General features: G+C 45.9%; 1 pseudogene; it reads right to left on the minus strand.

The window, feature by feature from the left end:
• Nucleotides 1-6,947: 6,947 nt before the first annotated feature.
• LOC115319417 lies at nucleotides 6,948-8,360 on the minus strand (annotated as a pseudogene).
• Nucleotides 8,361-9,377: the final 1,017 nt, after the last annotated feature.

A 9,377-nucleotide genomic window follows, 5' to 3' on the forward strand; every position in this document is an offset into this window, starting at 1 on the left:
TTGTATAGAAGAGAACGAAGTGGATCACAATTTTGAAACGGGTAAAAGAAAAACGAAAGAAGACGAAAATACAATTTAAGTTGAAAGTCAGCGCGACGTGAATGACCGTTTTTCTGGTGTGAGTGTGAGTGTGAGTTTGAGGGTGAGTGAATCTACTTAGCGCTTCTCCAACAATATGAGAAATCTTCGTCGCTCGGCGCCGGCACTGGTAGCTTCTCGCAGTCGCCCGTCTCGCTGATCGCTATACTGCTTACACGCCGTTCAGAAAGGCGCTCTAAGTGCTTACCATTGCATTGGGACCAGCCTCACATCAAACCGTAACCAGTCTTGACTCTTTTTTTTTAGCCGCCGAGGTCGAAGTTAACGTCGTAAATACATCGTTTTCAAGCATGGCTCCTCGTTCGTTGCTCAATTTACAATTTCGGTAAATGACGAACCGCAATGAAGCACAATTATTCCAGTTCAAAATTGTCACGAACACTTGGCACGCATGCTTAGACTGTAGCGCACCAAACGTAATTTAAAAGTAGAACGAAAACGGGACGAGATTCGCTTACCGTTTCACGGGGACAGACGCCTTCAGATCCCAGGCGTCCCAGGCCTAAAGAACTCGGAAGTCGCCGGCGGTCCGGCGATCGGACGAGGCAAGCCGACCGCGCTGACCCATTCCGACCACACCTGGTTGAACTATGAGAGGCGCCGTTGAGTTTAGAACCAGAGACGCAGTAGAAACGGACCGCAAAACATCTGTCCCGTAACCGTAAACGAGCCAACGAACCACACCGCTCAATCTTCGCCATTGTTCGCCATCTCCGCGACGACCGGAGGTGGAAGCCGCAAAGTTAGAAAAGCCGCGCGGAAGCCACTGGGCGGAAGCTTTACGTTTCGGTTTCGCTTTTCTCCAACGCCGGCTACGGTCGCTACGGTTGCGGGCTGGTGGCTTTGCGGCTGGTTGCGACGAAGCGAGGGGCCACGAAAAGACGCCGAGTTGTCCGAGTACGAGTCACGGCCCACGATACGAGCAACGGGCCGTTTGCCGCTGTCGACCGGCGATGCGGTATCCGCGGCTTGGTGTCACGATCGGTTTGTTGCCGTGCACGTTGACTCAAAGATCGAAGTTATGCAGTTGCGTAAGTTCCGTTCCGGCGCCAGCCGCACCACGTTTTGGGGTGCATCGCACGTGGAGGCCTTTCGGCGCGTTCAGTGAACCTAAAGATCGTGCCCGCTGTCTTCGGTGCTGTGGAAGAAGTTGGGAGACGGAAGAAGCATCAAAACCAAGGCGTTTAGGACTCCAGGCCGGGCCGCCGGCTCACTCTGAACGAGAGGCGACGTGTGTGTGCACGCTTTGAGGAAGCTTCCGTGTTTCGCCGCGCCAGACCTCGCCGATCGCGACCGGACCAACCGGACGCCGAGTCCGAGAGGCTCTTGCGCAGCCAGGAACGGCACCGAGGTAGGAGCTGCTCGTTCTGCGCTACCATGCAGTGCTCTACAGTGCTCGGAGCTCTCGGTGTCATTCGTGCTTGCACTGAAGCCTTTTTGACCCCTTCGGACGCGCAAGTCGTACTTCGCAAAGGCTTGGACGGGGCCGCCCTCATCGAGCAGCTCCGCTATATTCCGCTTTCTTATGATCGCAATAAAAGCTTGTGTTTTGTTCTCGGGAAAAAAATTGCGGGACCGCTCTCCGCGCCGCCGACGAGGTTGGCCGCCGCCATGTTCTTAGCTGTTCACACGCTCCCGCAGCGAGCGCCTTGCGATAATCCTCCCCATTCCAAAATGCTATGCGCATTATGCCGTTTACATGACCGCATATTGAATGCGGCAACTGGATTAAACGCGACCAAGTCGCATTCATGTAACGCGGCTTATGTTCTTTTTCGACATGTATGGTGTATGTAACGATACCGGTGGTGAACGATGGACGTTTTAGTTGGAAGACGGCGGTCGTCTTTCTGCATGTATGATTTGGTTATACCGTTGGTCCTGTGGTATAAGCGTTTGGTGGAAAGATGGTGGTCGCCTACGTCATCGGACGCAAAATCATACCAGCCACACCGAATCATATCGGTAAGCAAACTGGCTGCCAGTATAGACAGACCCGGAGCCATAGCGGTGCCACCATCTCCAGTTATGCAGAACGCCAAACCAAACTAGCTGCATGCATAATAACAAGAAATTATGTTGGTGACATACCAGAACTGTACAAGCAGCAGGTTTGTTTCTTGTACGTTTTTCCAATAGGGGCAGGGACGCTAGGTACTTCCTTGTCCCATGGAGCTGGTCACGTGACGTAAAAATCCCTCCTGGGCGCGGCCGCAGCCGCTGCCGTAAGATGAGCAAACCGGCCCTGGCTGGGGAGATCTGGTGAGAGTGCCTTTTTGAGTACATCGAAGACAGCACAGACTAGAGCACTGCACGGGTCTACTTTTTGAGGCCCGGCCCGGGCCCTCTGACTGTTAGTCTTGCTCGACCTGGAACCGGCCCGATGGGATGCCTACTTGATCAGGCCCTGCCTGGGCCCAGCCCGGTAAGAGGCCAAAGCATGCCTCATCTCTTATATTCAAAGCTGCCTTGGGATGGTGTTGGCGCATTTGATGCCTTTACTTTTTTTATTAAACAATATGTCGTATTTAAGTTACGTAGTAAACATTCAAACGCATACACAAATATAAAAGACATAGCTTAGCTTTGATAGCAAGAGGCCGTTTTTTTTTCTTCTTCCAAAGTTCCAAATGGAAAGCAAAAGGCAACTGTATTGTCCTCTATGACCGGATTGCGTTCATTTTCTTGCCTACTGGCAGCTAGCTGTTCAACAATGCTGATGCAATCCCCAGGTTTCTCCCTATCTTCTTGCCTTATTTCTAAGATTAGTTTTGTGGCACCGTAAAAAGATGGCTCTTCCGTTGTTGTTTTTGTTTTTTTTTCGTTTTTTTTTTATTTTACATCTAAACGATTAATGCATTTTCTTCTCAGCGTTTTAGAAAGTGTGCTGCACCATTACGCCAGTCCGGCCTGGGCCCGGAAAGAATCCTTGCTACGCAGCCCGGGCGCGGCCCGGACCCGGAAACCATCCGTGCTCGGGCTTTTGGGCACATATTGTGCTCGGGCCCGGACTTTCTGGTATGCCCGGCCTCGTGCAGAGTTTAATAAAATACTCATTTGGCTGTTTGCCTTCCAAAATGCCTGAAGTTTTTCTCAAAGCAGTCTTCTAGAATCACTCAGTCTACCTGAGTTCCACCTTCGCGACTGGAACGGTAACACAAACTTTCAAAAAAGGGATGCTGCATCGAATATTGCATGGCGCCGATTCTCAGTGATCTATTTCTCGCACCTTATAACAGTTTACATAAAAAGGGCATATGCCAGTCAAAAGTGGCAAACGTGTTTTGCTACGTAAATGACTTCTTAGTACCTCGATGAACAAGACTTAGAAATCAAAGAGGAAGACGTAGACAAGACAGGACCTAGACATTAATGAACAAGACTTCCCAAACACGGTGTCCAACGTGCTTTCCGAATTTGAAACATATTTAGACCCGTTAGAGACAACACATGATCTTTCTGAGAAGAATCTTTAAGATTTTTAAACCTTAAACTTATTATTTTCCCCTGTATATATGTAGGTCATATGAGCTTAGGGGGGGAAACACTCCTTCAATATGGTTTCGCTTGTTCTAGTTTGGTAAAGAGTGGTATAGTAAATCATTGCTCCAAAAACTCTATTTTCAAGTCCTGGCCGTATTCAGTCCAAGTAAGCTTTACAGCACAAGCATCCAGCATAAAGAAAGTGGGTTACCCATCACACCAGTCAACCTCAGACTCCCAAAGCTTTCTCCAAGAAATAAAAAAAAAGTGAAACGACACCTCGCAAATCACGAGAGAGAAACAGAAACCAAAGGCCGGTGGTTACAAGCAACACTCATATCCCATAAGCTCAAGAATATTGATTTTCCGGGGACGCTCCTGGTGTCGGTTGCAGAAAAGGTTTTAAAGAAGCTACGAGTAGTAGCGAGTCCAGACCAGGGTGTGGCCCAAAAGAAAAAAAGAGTGGCGGTTGTGCCTTACATGCACAAAACCGCACACAATCTCAAAAGGATAGCAAACCGCGTAAATGCTCGGGTGGTTTTTTCTGCAACTGAAAAACTTGCCAAGTTGTGCAAAATGACGGACCCTTACCGCAAACCACCGGTTGGCTGCGTGAAGAAGCATCGCTGCCCGTTTGTAGATTGCGCAGAAGGCGTCGTTTGTGAGATCCCGCTGACGTTCGGTAAAAAGTACGTTGGACAGACTAAATGACAGATTGCGCGAGCACAACCAAAAAGTGAGCGGACAGAGTGACGGTCACTTGTCGATGCACTGCCATGACTGTGGGTGCAAATCTGAATTTAATTTGTGCACTGTCGTTAGAAAACATAGAGATAAGACGGTAAGGGAAATCATAGAGGCAGACCTGATAAAAAAAACTATGGGGATCGATGTGTCAGTGTGGCGTCGATCGATTTGGCCGACAAAGAGACACAGTTCTTGCGATCAGTGGCGTGGCTTGGGATTGGTTGAATGGTGCGATGATGCAGAGTATTTATACCATTGATTTTCTGACGATTAAACCAGTTGAAGTTAGCGCATTGTGTTGTCTCGTTCCTACTCTTCGTCCCTGTCGTGAAGCGCTATTATGTTCTCCAAGTTTCAGTACCAACTCGCCCAAGAATCCCCATTATTGAAATTTTAATTATGTTTCAACCTCAGTGCACTTTTTGAAAGAGTTATTTGTAGGCTCTTTTTTAATAAGCTAATTATCGTGAGGCACCTTTTCAGAGACTGGAAAGGATAGACAACATAAAAGAGGGGTAACCCACAACACGCCTCTAATTTAGGCGTGTTGTGTTCTGCCCTTTTTATTCGTCGTCTCCTGTTTTAGATACCTTCAGGTGTGCATCACAAAGAACTCACTTACTGGAAAAACTGCTTAAAAGAACTCATAGATTGTTTTATAAAGAACACTTTTTCTTAAAAATATCTTCAAAGAAATCAAAATGGTTCTATATGGTGGGCTGATTTATCGCAAAACGAGCTGATAAGACTTCTTAAAGTTTCTTAATAAAGAACCGTTTCATGGAGGTTACCTAAAATAACTCTTGGATGGTTGTCTATTGAAAACTGTGTATTAAAAGGAACTCAAGGGACCACGTGCCGCTTGAGTTGGACTTTGAATCAAGGAGAATTACTGTGGGATGTTATTGATCGAAGTGGAATGTTTGTAATCGTAAGTGTTTTAACAATATTTTTAGCAAGGTTCCAATTTTTTTGAATTAATCGTTGTGAAAAAAAATCAATGTAGCCATCCATAAAGAAAGCGAGTTTATTGTTAATAAAGCCAACATCCGCTTTCCTATATTCGCGAATGAATTTGATTCCCTTTACAAAAATGTCATATACGGGCCAGATATATTTTATATACGACCATATATACGACCATATATATAAGGACTTAAATAAGGCAGTGTACTGCCATATAAGGGAGCAAATACGGACATATATGGCAAGAGGACACCATATATGGTTTGGTATAGCAAAGGATATAAAATCATATAACCGTGTGGGGTGCAAATTATTGCCATATATGGCTATATATATCCGCTTATGTGGCGCGTATTTTTCATATTTTGCCTTATATGGCAGAATGTAGTCTATTTATGGCCCTCTCTTGTCTCCGTCTATATATGAAAAAATATATCCCTCTTCTTTGGCACGGACACATTTTTTTATGAAAAACTTGCCAATTCTAGATTTTGAATTTGAATCTGTGAATAATTTGTCTTTTCTAATTTCTTTTTCAATCGGATACTACATCAATATTTTCTGAAAAGAAACACTGTTTACAGAGTGGTTTACAGTGATTCACACATTTCTTGTTGGGTGCATTAAAAAAAAATCTGAGCAAAGATTATTTCTGTCAAGTGTGTACTATAATATTGATTTGTGCATGCGCAAGTTCTTTGAAGATTGCAAAACAATTTATACATGCTTGCGATCACTTAAAACGCACTTTGCGACTTATCACCAAAAGGATACTGGACATGCAGTTGGATCTGAATCAACTATTCTAATGAGCTAGTGCCTTAAATTTAAGGTTTCGTCTCGATTCTTCTCGACATCGCCGGAGCGCAACAACAATAACAGCATCAAAAAACAGTCATAAGCAATATCGCACATCTCTCCTGGGCTCGGGAGCAAAAAAAGGCAACGATTGTCGCATGTTTCAGCATAAAGTGAAAATTCCTTACACATCTGCGAAACGCAGAAACGCGGCATGAGAGCCATGTCGTCGCCACTGCTCCCGAGCCCACTGGAGTAGGGTTCGCGTAGCATGCTGTTCAACTAGGGGGCGAAAACTGATGTTGCTGTTTCTGACGCCGTGTTGCCGAAGATTGGGAGCATCCGAGACGGCTGATCCCAGGGTGACACAGCTGAACAGGCACACATGGCTGCTGCACTCAGACGACGGTACCAGCGGAACCGAGATGCCGGTTGAAGCAGAAGCCGAGGGTGAAGACCAGAGCAGGGAAAACGCCAGGATTGCCTGCGAAACGCAGAAACGTGGCATGAGAGTCGTATTGTCACCACGGCTCCCGAGCCCACTGCTACACCTCCACTGGGTCTAACTTCCCTTTCATAGCAATACAATTAACACACCTCCACCGGATCTAAATTCACTATCATAGCGATACACATTGAAACGCTTATCACACCCAAAACTTTAGCTTGTCACGTATTTTAACAGAGAGCCACGTTTCTGTGAGAATAACTAAGTGGGCATAACATGATTCTAAAACGGCATTCAGTGCATCACGGTTTTTTTATGACACTCCATATAGTAATAATAATAATCAAAGTTTGTTCATCAGGTAGACGAGGTCCGTTTTTGCTGTTAATCTGCTTTGACGAAGATGTTAGTGCAGGGCTAGAGATGACCTATTAGCCGAAGCGTATTCCATGGCCTCCTAATGACGCGCAAGCTCAACGATGGTGTCAGTTTCCAAACAATAAGCAAATACCTTTTTGCCGACATAAAGCTTGTTATAACGCAAAGTAAAGGCAACATTGGTATCCGAATTCTTCGCAAATCCGATTAGCTTATGTCCCGCGTCACGGGTGGCCGGCGAAATATCTTCGTTTACAAAAGCACAGCTATATCTTAGTAGCAATTTTGAATTCAAAATAATATATCGAGCCTCCAGGTTTGCAAGTCTGACAATTAGCGGACGACAAAAGCTAGAAGAAAAGGCATCTAATCTGTGCGCCCGAGCAATACATTCTGCGCCAATCTGTAAGTTTATGACTCGAGACAACGCCACTCTTATCGTCCCTTCCGACTGAGCCCATGTTTCGTGATGGGAAGACTAAATTCCGTGAAAGATTAAGTTATCTCGCCTGTTTCTATCTTCTAATTCGTCAAGGCGCGAGCGGAGAAGAGCATTTTTTTTCCTAGCTTCATCGACAAAGCGCGTCGCGTCTCGAAGTTTGCTCCGCCATTCGCCAAGCTTCAACGCATTTGTTTTTACACTGACAAGTCTTCTATTTCCGTCAGCTAGTTTATCTTCCATTACCTGCTTGTTTTTATTTACTCCCCTAATGGAGCTGATTAAGCTGGCTTGACCTGGCTCAAACTTGAGAATTTGGACATTAATATCTTGAAGGTAGTTTTAGCATTTCGTCCGTCGGCTTACTCTGGTTGTTTGTTACGAAATCCGTGCGAGGATCAGCGTTAAAATCGACATCTCCGCTCAGAAGTAGAACCAAAGCGCACAAAGCATCAAAGCAATCAGCTATACAACAACACAGCACTTCTGGGCGAGGCAGCCCTACAAGGCAACTACAATCAACTTTCACTTTTGAAAAGCTTCGCTGGTTACCCAACTGCAGCAGAACACCACGGGGTTAAATTGTGACTACATTCTCTCAAAGGCTAAAGTCTTTAGATAAGAGCTTCCTACAAGTAGCGACATTTTTTGAAGCCCCGACTGCGTGACAGTGCAGGTTTTAGGAAGCGAGTGGTGGTACACAGCAGAGGCTTTAACCGAATGCCGCCATTTTGTTCGAGCGGAATGTGCTTAGTCATTTGTATTGGCTGTTGTTACTTGTAACAGAAGTATTAAGGGACTTTACTCGAAGCTACCTGGCCCACTGACGATTTCGGTGCCAAGGAGGGAGGGAGGGCCGGTCTTGAAGGTCCCGACGATGACGATGGCTATAAAATAGCGTAACGCCCAGGAGGAATAAACGCACAAAAGTTTAAGTAAACTAAATAATGTTCGCTAAATAGGTCACAAATCGCGAACGAAGTGGGCTGTCGAGGCAGGCATCCTGGCGAAATGGTCCGGCCGAAGAAGTCCACTGGCAGCAGGAAGGACGTAAAAGTGTGCAGCAGAAGCCCCACGACGTTAGATTGTAACCGCATTCTCCCGCTGTTGGTAAACCATCTTCCTCTTGGAGACTCGGAGTAAACTGACTAAGTGTGCTAGTTCGTTAATGTCTAACTGGAAAAGCGCCTCGGAAATACTTAGACACGAGAAAGAACGGGACAGGCCCAAGGGCTCCGGTCCTCAACTTCGTTCGAGGATTCCTTCGTAGGAAACTTACAAGAACAAAAGACGCCATACAAACGGGAGGGAAAAAATAGTAATGAACACAAGTAATTTTAGTATTTAAAAAAGTAATCGATTACAAGTATAACGATTACTTGTAATGTATGCACCGTCCAAGTCTAGTTAAACGGCGGTCGCGGGCGCTCTGCTTAGCGTCTTTTTCCAGAAGGGGATTACCGATACTTTGTTTCACTCCATGCCCGAACGCAGCCGACACTAATATCGGATGGAGACAATCAAGAAGAGGGAAAGGTACACCGTCATGACACTCGTCGTCCTTATGGGTTTTTCTATCAACCGCTAAACAAATCCCGCGCAAACAAAAAGGATTACGACACATTCAACGAGCGTGATTTGTTCGTACTCCGTTTCACGATAACTTGGCGAACTGTGGGAACTGCGGCCCCCGCGACCAAGGAAGAGCCCCGGAGCAAGGCACGGATAACACTCCATGGTCGAAGTCACGGCTGCCTCGTTACCACCAAAGCAACAGAGCCGTCCGCGACAAAAAATAGTTCTAGGCTTCTTTTTTTTTCAGCTGCATTTGAAATGGCGCGATACTATCTCTAACGAGACGATATGAGGAATAAAGAGTAAATAATAGCAAATTTGCGAGTTTGAACTGTATTTAAACCACGAAAGTGAGGCCACATTCGTATCTGCTCCCGATTTTTTTTTTTCGCCTTGAAGCGCCGTGGCTTTTAGCGATCGTTGGCGATTGCATTCGTGTAATCT

Source organism: Ixodes scapularis, unplaced genomic scaffold, assembly GCF_016920785.2.
Source record: "Ixodes scapularis isolate PalLabHiFi unplaced genomic scaffold, ASM1692078v2 PGA_scaffold13__105_contigs__length_92229423, whole genome shotgun sequence".
NCBI lineage: Eukaryota > Metazoa > Arthropoda > Arachnida > Ixodida > Ixodidae > Ixodes > Ixodes scapularis.